Source organism: Oryctolagus cuniculus, chromosome 17, assembly GCF_964237555.1.
Source record: "Oryctolagus cuniculus chromosome 17, mOryCun1.1, whole genome shotgun sequence".
NCBI classification, from domain to species: domain Eukaryota; kingdom Metazoa; phylum Chordata; class Mammalia; order Lagomorpha; family Leporidae; genus Oryctolagus; species Oryctolagus cuniculus.
The window spans coordinates 18,725,117-18,736,465 of NC_091448.1; the positions used below are offsets into that span (position 1 = coordinate 18,725,117).

The following is an 11,349-nucleotide window of genomic DNA, read 5'->3' on the forward strand; positions in this document are numbered from 1 at the left end:
GGGGGGGGGGGTGAACCAATGGAAGGAAGACCTTCCTGTCTGTCTCTCCCTCTCACTGTCTGTAACTCTACCTCTCAAATAAAAATAAATAAATCTTAAAAAATAAATATTTTTATTTTTTATTTTACTTCTTTTGCAAAAATAGAGTCAGTACAATGTCCTGGGATTCTACAACTTATTTTCTTCTTCTTTTTTTTTAAAGATTTATTTATTTGAAAGGCAGAGTTACAGAGAGAGAGAGAGTCTTCCATCCACTGGTTCACTCCCAAATGGCCATAACAGCTGGAGCTGGGGCGATCTGAAGCCAGGAGCTTCCTCCGGGTCTCCCACGCAGGTGCAGGGGCCCAAGGGCTTGGGCCATCTTCTACTGCTTTCCCAGGCCATAGCAGAGAGCTGGATTGGAAGTGGAGCAGCCAGGACTTGAACCAGTGTCCATATGGGATGCCAGCACTGCAGGGAGAGGCTTTGCTCACTGCACCACAGCACCAGCCCCTACAACTTACTTTTTTCAACCAAACATAATATATCATGGTACATATAGCAAAGTATATTGCCTTTTAAATGACACACTCTATTGCAGTAATATGATTCAGTGGCCTACTTATTAACATTTAGGGTTTTTCCTGTAATTTCTACCTATTTTAATATTTTTAAAATATTTATTTATTTGAAAGGTAGAGTTACAGGGAGAGACAGACAGACAGAGATCTTCCATCCTCTGGTTCACCCCACAAATTGGCTGCAACAGCCAGGGCTGGGCCAGGCCAAAGCCAGGAGCCAGGAGCTCTTCCAGGTCTCCTACGTGGGTGCTGGGGCCTAAGCACTTGAGCCATCTTCCACTGCTTTCCCAGGGACATTAGCAGGGAGCTGGATTGGAAGTGGAGCAGCTGGGACCTGAACCGGTACCCATATGGGATGCCAGTGCCACAGGTGGCAGCTTTACCCACTACACCACAGCGCCGGCCCCTCTCCTATTATTTTTGTCTTGTTAACTCTCAGTAATGAAGCCAAACCAGTGGGATTTCTGGATTGACACATTGATAGATGCGACACAGTTGTCCTCTAGGAAATTTACACGTTCTTTACTTCACCAGAAGTGCAAAGAGAGTCTGTTGTCTGGGTATCAATACTTTTTTTTCTTATCAATTTAGCAAGCAGTGAATAGAATCTCATTATTGGTTTTATTTGTATTTGATTAATAATTCAAACATATTTAACATGTATATTGACCATTCTATGAATTATCTGTTTCTATGTTCATTTTAATTATTGAAAAATCCCTCATTCTCATATATTAGAGCTATTAGTTATCTCTCATAAGAGTTTCAAGTATTTTCCCAATTTCTCAGTTGCCTTTCAACCTTTTTTATGATCATTTTTGCCGTACAGAACATGCAGAAGTTGTGTTAGTTTGTGTGCTCAGATTGATCAGTCTTTGCCTTGTTGGTCCCAGGGTTTCGTGTCAAACTTAGGACACTCCTGCTTCATCCCAGGACTGCTCCAAGTGCTGCCTGTTCCCATATAGAACCCTCATCATTGCAGTCTCTAACCCACCTGGAACTCACTTGCGCATAAACAGTGAGGTACGGGTCTTCATTTCCCCCAAACAAGCAGCTGCTCCAGCAGCACTTACTGTTCACTCTCTCACTGCCCTCGGATTTTAGCTGTTGTCCAGCGTGTACTAAATTCCCCCACGTGCTTGAATCCACTTCTGGACTCCACACCGTTCCCTTGATCTCATGTCTATTTCTGTGCCGATAGCACTTCTGGACAGGCATTTGGCACAGTGGTTAGATGCTGCTTGGGATGCCGTATCCCCTGTCAGAGTGCTTGGATTTGAGTCCTGACTTCCTTCTGATCCAACTGCCTGCCAACGTGCACCCCAGGAAGCAGCAGGAAACGGGTCAAGTGCTTGGGTACCTACACCCATGCGGGAGACCCAGATTGAGCTGGGGCTCCTGACTTCAAACTGGCCCAGCCCTGGCTGTTGTGGCATTCAGGAAATGAACCAGTGGATAGAACATCTCTCTCTCTCTCTCTCTCTCAAATAAATTTTAAGAATATTTCTGGGGCAGGCATTGTGGTGCAGCAGGGTAAGCCACCCAGGGATGCCCAAATTCCATATCTGGGCGCCTGTTGGAGTCCTAGCTCCTGCACTTCAGTCCAACTTCCTACTGCTGGGGGGCAGCAGATGATGGCTCAAGGGCTCGGCCTCGGTCACCCACGTGGGTTTCCGAGCTCCTGGCCTCAGCCTGGCCCAGCCCTGGCTGTTGCAGGTGTTTAGGAAGGAAGCAGCAGATAGAAACTGGTCTCTCTCTCTCTCTCTCTCTCTCTCTCTCTCTCTCCTCTCTCTCTCTCTCTCTCTCTCTCTATTGCTCTGCCTTTCAAGTATTTAAGAAACATATTTCTAATCTGGTAGGACCACTCTTTTTAAAATATTATTTTTTAATCTCCACATTTTTTTAAATTCAGATGAGACTGATATAGCATAAAATTAACCATTTTTAAAAATTTGGGGTGAGCATTTAATACAGCAGTTAAGATACAGCTTGGGATGCACATATCCCGTATCAGACTGCCTGTATTTAAGTCCTGGCCCCACTCCCGAGTCAGGCTTCTCACCGTGCACACCTTCGATGGTAGCAGGTGATGGCACAGGTAGTTGGCTGTTGCCACACACCTGCTGCCTCCCAAGGTGCATATTAGTGAGACGCGCAACTGGGAGCAGAGCTGAACCTTGAACCCAGGCACTGCAATATGGGATGTGGGTCCCAACTTGAGTTACAACTGATGTGCTAAACACCCACCCCAAGTTAACCATTTTAGTGTGAACAATTCGGTGGCACTTACTACATTCACAGTGTCGTGCAGCCATCACCAGAACATTGCCATCACCCCAAAAGTAAACTTCATACTCACTAAGCAGTAATAGGCAGAGTTACATACAGAGAGAGGGAGAGACAGAGACAAAGGTCTTTCATCCACTGGTTTACTCCCTAATTGGCCCCAACAGCTGCAACTGGACTAATCTGAAGCCAGGATCCAGCTCCTTCCTGGTCTCCCACGTGGGTGCAGGGGCCCAAGGACTTGAGCCATCTTCTACTGCTTTGCCAGGCCATAGCAGAGAGCTGAACTGGAAGCGGAGCAGCTGGGACACCACCCGGTGCCCATACGGGAAGCTGGTGACACAGGGAGAGGCTTAGTCCACTACGCCACAGCACTGGCCTCTCTAAGCAGTTTTCCCCCATCTCACTCTCTCCAGTTTTTTAAAGTTTTATTTACTTATTTATTTATTTGAAAGGCAGAGTGACAGAGAGAAGAAGAGGAAGAGAGAGAAAGAGAAATCTTCCATCTGTTGGTTCACTGCCTAGGACTGGGCCAGGTTGAAGCCAGGAGCCAGGGACTCAATCTATGTCTCTCCTGTGGGTGGCAGACTCAACTGCTTGGATTGCCGCCTCCCCAGGTGCGCATTAGCAAGGAGCTTGGAATCAGAAGTGGAGCTGGGCCTGGAACCCAGCACTCCAATATGGGCTGCAGCGCCATAGCCACTGCACCAAGTGCCTGCCCCTCTTTCTCTTTTCCCCAGGACACCCCACGTAGCTCTAGCGCTGGCTTTATAGCATCACATTCTCATTAAATTATTGTTGGCTGATTGCATCAGGACTTCCTCCATTGCACTGAGCAAGGTGTCAGGAGCCTGCTTGGCCTATGATTGAAATAAGTAAGAGAATTCAACACACAGTACTTTGTTTTCGGGTAAGACAGTACCGCTAACTGCCATTGCCAAATGCCTATCAGCGGTCATGCCACACACATCGGCTCACTGAATCCTCACAATGCCCGGGGGAGCCTTACTAATGGTACTCAGAGAGATTAAATTATTTGCCTAGGGGCCGGCGCCGTGTCTCACTTGGTTAATCCTCCGCCTTGCAGCGCCGGCATCCCATATGGGCACCGGGTTCTAGTCCTGGTTGCTCCTCTTCCAGTCCAGCTCTCTGCTGTGGCCGGGGAGGGCAGTGGAGGATGGCCCAAGTGCTTGGGCCCCTGCACCCACGTGGGAGACCAGGAGGAAGCACCTGGCTCCTGGCTTTGGGTCAGCGCAGCACCAGCCGTAGCAGCCATTTTGGGGGTGAACTAATGGAAGGAAGACCTTTCTCTCTGTCTCTCTCCCACTGTCTATAACTCTACCTATCAAATAAAAAAATTATTCGCCTCAAAGTCCCTGGGCTTACTGGTTGGAGCCAATCTTTGAACACAGTGTGCCTGACTACACAGTGCCTTCGACCAGGCCATGTTGGCTCCACACATTCTCTTGAGGCAGGGCCACACATCGTGTTAGCCCAGGTCACGTTGGCCTAGAGGGAGCGTGGAGCCCTGTACAGGACTGGGGGCTCGGCAGCTGCGCCGGCGCCGTGGCTCTGCTCTCACACTTGGCCTGACGGCCCGCCTTGGTCAAGCTTCCACGGAGCAAGTTCGTTCCTTGCTTCGTGGTGTTCTGGGTGCTGCGTGGGGTCCCGTGCTGGCTGGGCCAAGTGTTAGAACTGTCACCTTCACCGGAGCTGCCGCAGGAATAAGGAAGTGAAGCCAGGCTCTGCCTCCGTGGTGAGGACGGGCGACGCGGAGAATCCTGGTGAGGGCTCGGCCTCTCCCTGTTTCCTGTCTTCTAGAAAACGTGTGAAGCTCAGGACGTCAGAAAGCTCTGCTAGGAGGAAGTAAGTTTCAAAGAATCAGAAACACACGGATTGGCTTTCTCTTAAAGGAGATTCACATTTTAAAACGGAAAGAAAAATACACAGGACACAAAGCAGATGGGCTTTTAAGTATGGGCGCAGGACTGGGACGCTTCAGCAAATCCTAATCAGTGGGCACACCCGGCCCAAACTCGCCCTCCCACTGAAGAAAGACAGGCCACCCTGGTCATGGTGTGGCCCTGGATGGGTGAGGACAGAGGCCCCGGACATGGGATTGGGAGGCATGGGTTCACAACGCAGCAAATGCTACCCGGACCAAGCGCTTGGCCCGCGCCTATTTCCTTACCTGTTAAGGGGGAGTGCTGGTCATCTTACCTACCTGTATGCAAGGTCTCCGTGACACCGTGATTGCAATCTTCTATGGACGACTGAAGCGCTGACCATCAATTAGCCGAAGCATGAAGATTTGGGTGAGGTAGCAGGTGGTGATGACCGCACACAATGAAATGGACGAACAATCTAGAAAATGGCTCCAAGATTTTCCTTGAAGCGGATTTCAGATGAAACATCACTAACTGTTTGTATTTAGTGACCCCTTGTCAGCCTGGCCTTCTTGGTCACATTCAGTCAATAACACATTTTCCCTTGTGTGCTGGAAACCCATGGCTGTGGGGGTTGGGTGGGGGTGAGGGTGGAGGACGTCCAGCCCTGGGTGGTGACCGCTGGAGGACCATACGCTGAGGAGGTGTAGGGGGCACTGAGCCCAAGTCCCCATTTTCCAGACTGAAATGAGGACCAGAGACAGTCGCTCGCCTGAGGCAGCACAGCTCAGGGCAAAACTGGAGCTCAGACCCAGCCTGTAGTTCATATAACTTTAAAGAAAGATTTCATTTACCTGTCTGTTTTTGAGATTTATTTATCTGAATAGGTGGAGTGACAGCGAGGGAGAGACAAAGAGAAAAAGAGGTCTTCCATCCACTGGTTCACTCCCCAAACGGCCACAAGGGCCGGGGTGGGGCCAGGCCAGAGCCAGGAGCCTGGAGCTCCATTTGGGCCTCCAATGTGGGTGTCTAAGCCCTGGGCGTCATCCACTGCCTGTGCAGGTGCACTGGCAGGGAGCTGGGTCAGAGGCAGAGCAGCCAGGACTCGAACCCGCGCTCCCACACGGGATGCCAGTGTTGCAAGCGGTGGCTGGGCCTGCTGCGCCGCAACGCCGGCACCAAACGAGTTCATCTTTAAGAGCAGTTTTAGGTTCACAGCGAAACTGAGAGGGAGCTACAGTCAGTCCCACACGCTGCCTGCCCCCTGCACGTGTAGCCTCTCCCGTCATCAGCATTCCCCACCAGAGCTGAACCCCGTTATCAGCCAAAGCTCACCGCCTCCGCTCTGGGCGTTGTACTTTGGGATCTGGACAAATGTTCTCCTCATGAAGAGTATTTTCCCTGCCCTAGAAACCCTTTGTGCTCCACCCGTTCCTCCTTCCTCCCTGCTGTCCCCTGCAGCTGTTGCTCTTTCTGCTCTCTCCACAGTTCCGGCTTTTCCAGACGATCACGGTTGGAGTCAGATTGGTGTTTTTCCCCCTCAGTAGTGTGCATTTAATGTTCCTCCATGTCTTTCAGGGCCTGATAGCTCGTTTCTTCTTAGCATTGTCTGCACGGACCACAGTGGAGTAACTTACTGAAGGACGTCTTGTTTGCTTCCAAGTCTGGGTAGTTATGAACAAAGACGCTGTGCACTCCACCTGCACGTTTTTGTGTGGACGTAAGTCTTCAGCTCCCGGGTGGGTACCAAAGTATGTAAGTATGTGACTGCTGATTTGTATGATAGGAGTAGATCGAGCTTTGTGTCTTCCAAAGTAGCCATGCCATCTTGTGTTCTCACGAGCAGTGAGAGTTCCATTGTTCCACATCCCCGCCAGCACTGGTGTTGTCCGCGGCCTGGACAGAAGCTACGCTGATCCATGTGTAGTGGGATTCCAGTGGCGTTTCAATCCGAGTTTCTCTGGTGGAGCACCTTTTTTTTTTTAATTTAATTTTTTTTTTTTTTTTTTTTGACAGGCAGAGTGGATAGTGAGAGAGAGACAGAGAGAAAGGTCTTCCTTTGCCGTTGGTTCACCCTCCAATGACCGCCGCAGCCGGCGCACCACGCTGATCCGATGGCAGGAGCCAGGTGCTTCTCCTGGTCTCCCATGGGGTGCAGGGCCCAAGCACTTGGGTCATCCTCCACTGCACTCCCGGGCCACAGCAGAGAGCTGGCCTGGAAGAGGGGCAACCAGGACAGAATCCGGCGCCCCGACCGGGACTAGAACCCGGTGTGCCGGCGCCGCGAGGTGGAGGATTAGCCTAGTGAGCCGCGGCGCCGGCCTGGAGCATCTTTTCATCTGCTTATTTTCAACCTGTCCATCTTCTTTGGTGAGATTTTGTTAAAATCTTTGTCCTTTTTTAAAAAAATTATTTAGTTGAGAGGCACAAAGTCAGAGAGAGAGAGAGAGAGAGAGACGGATACCATCTGTTGGTTTACTCCTCAATGCCTACGACAGCTGGGGCTGGACCAACCTGAACCTCCATCCAGGTCTGCCCTTGGGTGGCAGGAACTCAACCACTTGAGCCGTCACTGCTGCCTCCCAGGGTCTGCATTAGCAGGAAGCTGGAGTCAGGAGCTGGAGGCAGATAAGGAACCCAAGTGCTCTGATAAGAAACATGGGTGTCTTAACTGGTATCTTAACCATTAGCTTAAATGCTTGCCCTGGTATTTTTTTTTTAATCAGGTTGGTTAAAAAAAAAAAAAGACTTATGTTCTTGTTATTCCTCAATTTTGTACTGACTTACAGCCGACACACCAAACTACGCGTACCTGTGGGGTACCGTGTTCCGGGGTGGCTCTGCCCTGCCTCCCCGTCATCGTGTGTTCCTGATGCCGAGCTCCCAAGTGGCGAGCTAAGAGGATGCGATGACCACATGCCTGGCAGCCTGCCTTCACTCTGCCTTCACTCTGCAAGTGTCCTGCCCACGCTGCCCGTCTCTCCTGACCTGTGTTCCTCTGCTGCGGCCAATGACCCGCAGGAAGAATGCCAGCCAAGCTTTCTTGAGTTCAACAAAGCACACGCACATTCTGCCTGCCAACTCTTCAACACACCCCACGACTTCTGACTACATCTAACAAGTATTTTGCTTAAACATCTTAAAATGTTTCACTTATGTTTTTCAAACTACAAATTTGTATATCTTTTTTATAATGGGATTGGATATTCTTAAGGCCCATGTATATTAGACTTCTCTTGGCCTACATTACCTTAAGCTGAACTCCTGATCCACCCATCACCGCCCCAGTTTGCTCTTCCTCCCCTATTTCCAATCTCAGAAATGATATTTCTTGACCTCAGAGTCGACCCTGATTACAGACTCTCCTTACCCCCTCATATCAGTGTGTCATCAGCACCTCACCTTTCTGCTCCCAAAATGTACTTCTAGGAACTCCTCTGTCTCCCTGCCACCCCAGCTCAAGCCCTCTGAGGAGGCTGCAGTTTGCCTCGGTCTCTGCCCTTGGCCACCTCCGTCCTGTCACCCACAGCAGCCCAGAATGCTCTTTCTCACACACCAGCTGAAGTGTGTCACTCCTCCAGGTAAAAGCCTTCAATGGTTTCCCACTGCACTTAGGGTCAAAGCCAAAGTTCTTAACATAGTATCTGAGGGGCACATCTGTGGTCAACTGTGGTTTCAAAATACTACATGGAAAATTCCAGAATAAATGATTCATAAGTTTTTAAAAACTTTTATTATGCTATATTGTTATAATTGTCTATTTTATTATTAGTTACTGTTTTAATCTTTTGCTGTGATTAATTTATAAATTAAATTTTATCATAGGTTTGTATAGGAAAAAATCCTGGTTTATATAAGGCCCCCACCATGTGTGGTCTCAGGCATTGGCAGGCCATCCTGGAATGGGCCCCGCACCAGTACCGGGGCACTACTGTACCCACAGGTCATGTCCCTTCTCCAAGCCTCAACTGCTCTGATTGTTTTTTAAGGATAATTTTTAAATTAAAAAAAATATTTATTTTCATTTTATTTGATAGACAAAGAGAGATCCTCCATCTGCTGGTTCACTCCCAAAATGCCCACAACAGCCAGGGCTAGGTCAGGCAAAAGCCAGGAGCCAGGAACCAGGAACTTCACCTGAGTCTCCCACATGGGTGGCAGAGACCCAAGTACTTAAGCAGTCATCTGCTGCCCCCCAGGGTGAGCTTTAGCAGGAAAAGTAGCTGAGACTGGAACCAGACACTCCAATATGGATTATGGGTGTCCCAAGCAGTAACTTAACTGCTTTACCAAATGCCCCCCTGTAAATGCTGGCTTTTATTTATTTGAAAGTTAGAGATACACACACATACAAAGAGAAAGAAGAGAGAGAGAGAACATCCATTCACTGGTTCACTCCACAAATGACCACAGTGGCCGCTGGGAACTCAGTCCAGGCCTCCCATGGAGGTAGCAGGGACCTAACTCCTTAAGCCGTCACCGCTGCCTCCCCGGGTCTGTGTTATCAGGAAGCTGGAGTCAGGAGCCAGAGCCCAGCAGCAGACCCAGGGGCTGGGATGGGGGGTGTGGGTGTGTCAAGCAGCCCCGGGCCTCAGTTTCTTCGCCTGTAAAATGGTGCTGCTTGCTGGCACATGTCTAGCACCTACGTAAGGCCCGTAAGCTTTGCATATACTAAAGGAAATCAGTAGGAGCAGATGTTCACATGGTACCTGCTGTGTGCCAGACACTGGAGTGCTTTGGACGTATTGATTCACTTATTCCTCACAAGGACCCTATGAGGATGCTGTTGCTAACCCTGCTTCCCAGATGAAGAACAAAGGTCTCCACATGGAGTAATTTCTCCCAGGTCCCCTAGATGGCGGGAGGAGGAGTTGGGCTTCAGCCGGGCACAGCTGCGGAGTTCCTGTCCTAACCGCTGCCCCACGCTGCCTCTCACTACCTCATAAAATGAGAGATCTAGTGAAAAATAACCCCTTAGTATTTTACTAGTGCTTTGCAATTCTAAAACACTGTACCCTATTTGATCTTTGCAACAACCCTAGGGGTAAGCATTATTAGCCCAATTTATGGGGCAAGAACAGAGACTCACAGGGAGGGTCTTATGTCCAGGGGCGTGCAGCAGGCTAGGGCAGTCAGTACGCAAACCCAGGGCTGCCCATTCCCAGTGCCCCTTCCATGACACCTCGGACGCCACACAGCAGCCCTGACCCAAGCCTCCGTCCCCCTGCATCCACTGCGCAGTCCCTGCTCGTGGCAGCAGGGGGTGCTGTAGCCCATCGCACCGGGAGGGCACCGCTGCCACCCCCCAGCCCCTCTGGGAGGAAACACACAGGTTCAGACTTCTCTTCTTTTTCATTTGTGGTTTTGTTTGTTTGTTTGTTTGTTAGCAAGTACTATTTGTACCCAGCATACAATGGAAAATGTGGGAATGAGCGTACAATGTACCTGCTCCCCAGCTCCCAGCGCCCCTTCCCCGGGGGACTCGTCTGGTTTTCCTTCTGGAGGTAATGACACATATATAAGCGCACATGCAGCTTCCCCACAGGTGCTAGTATACAGAGCTGTTCCTCACACACTGGTAACATAGCATACACACCTTGTACCCTAACTTTCAAGGTAATGCATCCTGCAGGTGAGCCATGATTTTCCACTCAATGGATAGACCAGAAGCTATTTTCCCAGCCCCCACTGCTTTCTGTCTTGTGCAGTTATACGGAAAGTTGTAATACATACAGTCCACTTGGGTCATTTGTTTTTCATTTGACAGAGTTAGTGAGAGAGAGACAGAGAAAAAGGACTTCCCTCCGCCGGTTCACCTCCCAAATGGCCACCACGGCCAGAACTATGCATCTGAAGCCAGGAGCCAGGTGCTTCCTCCTGGTCTCCCACACGGGAGGCCCGAGCACTTGAGCCATCCTCCACTGCCCTCCCGGGCCACAGCAGAGAGCTGGACTGGAAGAGGAACAGCCAGGACTAGAACCGGCGCCCATATAGGATGCCGGCGCCGCAGGCGGAGGATTAGCCAAGTGAGCCACGGCACCGGCCCCTGCTTGGGTCACTTTTGTGCACGTGCATTTCTGCTCCACTGCAAACATTTATTAGCGTTGACCGATATTGTAAATCACCTCGCACAGAAACCGCCCACAGGCCTGCGAGGGTCTGTTTCCCACGCTCTCACCCACACACGCTCTTATCAAGCTTCCTGATCGTTACCTCTGACACCAGCAAAAGATGGCTTCTCACTGCGTCTCTCGGACTCTGAGCGCTCCCTGACCTCTGAAATCCATTCACGCGCCGGCCTTGGTCCCGCTTGCACTGTCACTTCCTGTCCGCCCTCAACCTTGCAGCCTCATTGCAATCCCCAAGAAGCCATTTTCATTGCTTGGCCATCCTCGCGGGGTCAAGCAGGGATGACCTCACTTGACCTCTTCTTTAGAGGGGCGGCAGTGAGGAGAATGTGGTCTCTTGCCTTTTCTGTCTCTAAAGGCTAATTCCTGTAACCCAATTAAGCAAAGCTAAGAGGTAGGGGTTGGGAGTCTGGACATCAGAATTAGCCCGGGATCCCAGGGCTTCCCGGACCCTCCGTCCAAGGGGTCAACCCGTGCTTCCGGCCTCTC

At 50.3% G+C, this 11,349-nt stretch overlaps 1 long non-coding RNA gene across 2 annotated transcripts in view; it reads left to right on the forward strand.

Annotated features, from left to right (window-relative positions):
- The window catches only part of LOC103351583 (uncharacterized), an 82,029-nt gene extending 73,569 nt beyond the window's left edge, over window positions 1-8,460 (forward strand). The window contains exons 6-8 of one of the 2 annotated variants that reach the window (XR_011383446.1): window positions 1,454-1,583; window positions 6,311-6,452; window positions 7,522-8,460. This is a non-coding gene — a long non-coding RNA (uncharacterized lncRNA). The remainder of the gene's footprint in view (window positions 1-1,453; window positions 1,584-6,310; window positions 6,453-7,521) is intronic. The other variant, XR_011383445.1, reaches the window with a different exon arrangement.
- The last annotated feature ends 2,889 nt before the right edge of the window (window positions 8,461-11,349 follow it).